We start from the raw sequence: 5675 nt of genomic DNA, 5'->3' as shown, positions 1-5675 counted from the left end.
TGCTCCCCAGCTAGGCCACTAGAGGGCGTCAGAGAGAACACGATTCCAAGTCTGTGTTGTGCTCTTCTTTAGGTGGTTTGCAAAACCTACCTCAGCTTTTCTAGTACTGTTGAACTCTCTGAGGCACGCGTGGTTCCTCATTTGTCAGCCCCATCAGACTGATGTGATTCTGTGAATATGGGGAGCTGGGAACTAAGGTATGTATGTATTTGTGGCCTCAAGTACATACACTAAAATGATCATCCAAATGACTCTACACATACACAAGAACTATGCACTGTCATTGAGATCCTGACATAAAATCCAGTCCCAGTACACCAAAGCAGGAGAAAACACAAACTTAGCCATACACACCATTGTAAACCAACCAACCCACCCAACCCCAAACCCTTTAAGCTTATAACCACCCTTTAGAATAGGAACCCATGTTCTTAAGACGTGTCTAGTAACACTAAATAAATACGTGTGGAAAACTATCTGGGTATACTTTTAAGGACATATGAACCCCATTAAATATCTTTCTTCTGATGTAAGAAATATGAACTTAGAAATAAAACTATATTGGGGACTGGAGAGATGGCTCAACAGTTAGGATCACTGACTGCTCTTCCTGAGGTCCTGAATTCAATTCTCAGCAGCTACATGGTAGCTCACTACCATCTGTCTATTAACAGACACAAAGATTTTTAAAAAAAATTTTTGGAAAAAAAAAATCACGTTTGTATTCTTGGAAACCAAAATCTTCTTTTGCTTGTGCAAAGCTAGTTGCAAAGTCTTAATACCAATGAAATGCCCTTTTGTCTTCACTGCCCTTCAGATAGCATTTTTATCCTAGGCCCATCAGGGTGTGCGTCACTCCTTCCCATTTACTTCTAGCCACTTTAAAGTCCCACAGAAATCAACGAGTCATCTAGTTCAACTAGCTCACCTATATTTACAGAACTGCATACTAAACTGTTAACCTCTCATCAAACCACTAAGCTTAAGTCCCACAACTATAGCTTGTAAGGGAAATTTGTCTGTTGCTGCTGAGCAGGCATATAGTTTTGAGAGGAATGAAACTATTATGATTTATCCAAAGGATGCTGATAGACATAGTAATGGTGTGCAACTGTAACCTTGACCCTCACGAAACATGTTCTTGGCTCATAACCACCATATAAAAATGTTTTGGTTTCTGATTCTACCTTTGACTTGTTCCTTGGACCTTGTTCCTCTCCAATACTCTGGTTTTGAGGCTTAAGCCAAGAAGCGCTTGGTAGGAAGGTAGGTGGCTTACAAGATTTCAAGTAATTGTGATCATGTCCAGATATTTGATATTGAATGCATGCATCAACATTTTCAAGTCACTCAAGTGGTGGGTTATTCTGTAGAATTTTTTTTTCCTAAGAGTTTTACATATGGATTTTTACATAGTTTGAATAACAGATTTGAATAGCATAAATAATGACTAATGATATGTGCAATATTGTAAAGATGAAACAGTTGACTTCTCCGGTTTGGCTTGGCTTTCTACAGCTCAGGTGACTGAAGATGAGTTAGAAGCCTATGAGCACCAGCAAATTAGGAGTTACATTTGATTTCATAGGCCATTACATTAGTAAGTATTTGAACTGCAATCTGTTTCACAGGTTCACATGGCATCACAATACAATTTAGGTGGCTTTTCAACAGGTTTCCTAGTACTGAGGACTCAACACACTAGGCAAGAATATTAAGGCATCCCTATACCTCCAGCCTGGAATGCATATCTAAAATAAGAGGTCAATTCATAATTTAGTATGCAGTCAAATCTAATTTAGAGTATGGGTGGTAGTGGTACAGGCTGTCAATCCCAGCACTCCAGAGGCAGAGGTAGGTAGTTCAACAGACACATTTATAGAGCAAGTTGCAGGCCAGACCTACAAAATTCCGCCTTGGGAAAAACAACAACAACAACAAAAAAACCCAACAACAACAACAAAAAACAAAAACCCAATGTTTTCTTTTCTCACTGTGATGTTGAAATGAAATTGCTTCTTCTGTGACTTGAGATATTTGAGTAGTTTGGACTACAAAGTGTCACCTCATTTCTGATTTAATCCTGGCAGAGTTGAGTGAACAAACAGGCCTTACTTTTCAACCCCTAACACAACAAAAAACCCCCCAACCCCCCTCCCCAAAAAACCCGCCTAAAACAGAAATCAATCAACTCACACAGTAGGAACCCTCTGCTTCTGGAACATCTTTAGCCTTGTAAAGAATTAGTTAAGTAGCTCAGTGGTACTGCACTTACCCAGAGTGTACAATACAAAATCCTGGGTCAGATCTCCCACACTACAGTGATTAAACTCAGCTAGACACCTTAAGAGACGTGTCCATCTATGATAGATCCTAAATGAAAGGCATGTTGTTCAAGCCAGCCACCAGCCTAGAACCCCTTATCCGCCTCCAAATGTGAAGTTTCTGTTTAGCTCTGGCTGTCCAGCACTGGACTGAAAGAATGCACCACTACATCCATCTTGTCTGTACATTTAACTTCTAAAACTTTACTGTGAAAAATGCTAAACAATTAAACACAGCTCAATTTTCTCACTTGTTTGTCACAGCACCATAAAAAGTAACGTTGAAAATATAGCTCAGTGGTTGGGCCTTTATTCAGTTCTCTCAAGCCCTTTGATTAAATCTCTAGCATTACAACTACAAAGCACTCATGGAGAGATGGCTCAGTGGTTAAGAGCACTGACTGCTCTTCCAGAGGTCCTGAGTTCAATTCCCAGCAACCACATGGTGGCTCACAACCATCTGTTATCTATCATGGGATGCAATCCCTCTTCTGGTGGGTTTGAAGGGAGTGACAGTGTGCACTCATAAACATTCAATAAATAAATCTTTAATAAAAAAAAAAAGAAAGAAAAAAATGGAAAGAAACCTCTTCCTTCAAGATAATGAATAATCTTAGAGGAAGCCTGGTAGTCATGCATGCCTTTAATCCCAGTACTTGGGAGGCAGAAAGAGGCCTCTGCATTGGAAGTCGGCCTGGTCTACAAAGTAAGTTACAGCTACATAGTGAGGAACTCCTTGGAAAAAGCAAGTAAGTAAATGAATAAAATAAATCTTAAGAGAGCCATTAATACTCACTCAGTGGTTGAATACACTTGCCATATGAGTTTGATGTGGGGAACAAACAGGAGTTCCCTGAAATAATTCCAGAAAGTTTACTTCTGATCTACACAAAGGTACATGTATCCATAGTCCCATACAAGATTAAAAAAAAAAAAAAGTGTCATTAGCATATGCTATAGCCAGAAATTCCTCTTACCCACCAAACCATCTACACTGCTTAGGATGGGTTTAAACGGAAGCTCAACTTTGTGTACTCAAGTACCAGAGTTGGCTGAACTATTTGCACAAAATTTAATTCTGGGATAAACAATTAACGAAAATGTCAATGGGAACAACACTGTGAGAACTGAATAAAAAAGGATTGTAGAATAAACTCAGGGAATATCTTAAAACCTTCACATTTGTAAAATAGTTAAGACTAAAGGCTGAAATAGCAGGAACTATGTTCAACTTTACAACAGGTATGTATAAAAACAAACAATTCTGTTATAGGTTTGCCATAAACTAGATTTGGAGGAAGCAGACACTTGACCAGGTATACAGAAGTTTAAATAGTAGCAAAACAGTGTCTGCAATCCAGAATGAACCCAAACTCCTTCTGTTGCCAGAGGATGACCTTAACTTCTCATCTTGCTTGCACTTTCTGAGTTCTGGGGCTTAGTGAGTGCTAAGACATACATTGTCAATACAAAATGAGCTGCATTTACAGGCATCTCAAATTTCAAAAAGGCATTTATAATCATCAAAAACTATCGCCAAGTTGGGTAGTGGTAGACATGCCTTTAATGCCAGCACTGGGGTGGATCTCTGAGGTCCATGCCAGTCTGGTCTAGAGCTCACCCCAGGACAGTCAAGGTTATACAGAAAAACCTGTTTCAAACAATCTAAAAAATAGTGTTACAGATTCCTTCCAAACAGCTTATTTACAAAACCAAAGTAGACATTATCAAAACCACCACCAAAACAAAGTGGACAAGATTTCTTTCTTTTTGGTTGTTTGGCTTTCCAACAAAGGATTTCTCTGTGTAAGAGCCCTGGCAGTCCTGGAACTCTGTCACATACACCCACCCACGCGCCTCTTACTCCCAAGTGAAGGGATTAAAGTCCTATACTACCATCACCAGGATAAAACCTGCTAAACTGTTCCAAGTATTTCCCCAAGCTACTAAATCCATACAATAGGCCATACAACATAAGCTATCAATGCTGAAGCATATTGACTTTCCACTTGAAGGTTCACAATGCTTTCTTTTTACCCATTTGTTTGCTTTTGCAACAAGGTTTTGTAATGTGCCTTCAGTGGCCTGGAGGACATCCAACTCAAAGGCAAACCTGCCCCTGCCTCACAAGTGCTGGGAATAAGAGTATGCCACTGAATGCCTGGCCCTACCCACAGTTTATTCTAGTTGCTGTTAGATTAAAAAAAAAAAAAAGTAAGTAATTAGTAACAGCTAAAATTAAACAGAAGATTGGCAAGGATTTTTTGTGCATGTTACTAAAATTTTATCCAACAATATATTTGAAATATAATTTTAATGCAACTAGGCTGGAGAGTTTGAAAGACAATTACTATTTGTCAATGATCTAAATTAAAACTGTTCTTGGGTTTTCAGGTTATTCAACATATCAGAAATTCCTTCCCGATTATGAATCAGTGACAGACTAATTTTTCCAATGCTATTTTCAATTCTATTGTTAAAGGCACAGATGTCTCTGATTTTCAATTTCTGCAGTTTCTCTATCCTCAGTATTTAAAACTATAAGGTTAAAAAAAAATCTCATTTAAAATTATGTAACAAGAACAAGAAATCCATCAGCACTAAACCAAAATCTTTAGTAGTTTTTAGAACACTAATATAGATGTAGGAATAATTTGTTAAAGCATGCATAAAAATTTAACAGTGAATAAAGTCACAACGGACAAGTACTTTGGTTAACATTCCAAACATGTTTAACCAATCAAACAACATGGCCTAGGTTTGTTTGTATTTTATTGGTATTCACTTCAGTAACTTGAATCCACAGATATAAGCAGTATATAACCAGAGAGTTACAAGTAAACACAGATTATACATGCAAATTTCTGCTCACAAAGGTCACATGTGCAGGTACACGAATTAGAAGCGTGCGTCTAGAATTATGGCCAAACTTTTTAAAATGCAGAAATGTAAAATTACATCTTGAAAATATAGATGGTTTACACACTTCAAAAATCAAATGTTGCTTATACCAGAGATGTTTGACAGCTACAGGATTCAAGTGACAAGCAATAGGTTCTCAAGAAATTAATACTGGTCAAAGAGAACAGGAATATTTTTACATTTCACTGAAATAACATTGACTACTAGAATACAAAACCTAGCAGGAACTCAAGAGAAAAAAAATTACAAGTCTAAAGCCAATTACTTAATATTTCTTATCATCTAAACAGCATGACATTAAAAGAAAACTGCACCTGCATTTAAATTGCCAATTTCACATGAATGAAGTTCTCTAAAAATGCAATGCAACTGAAACAGCTTTCAAAGTCAAATGAAAAGTCTGCAAGGCTCAGATTAAAATGTGGAATG

Source organism: Micromys minutus (genome assembly GCF_963924665.1).
Source record: "Micromys minutus genome assembly, chromosome: 8".
In the NCBI taxonomy this organism is placed as follows: domain Eukaryota; kingdom Metazoa; phylum Chordata; class Mammalia; order Rodentia; family Muridae; genus Micromys; species Micromys minutus.
The sequence above is the reverse complement of the archived record's forward strand: the minus strand, read 5'-3'. Positions refer to the sequence as shown.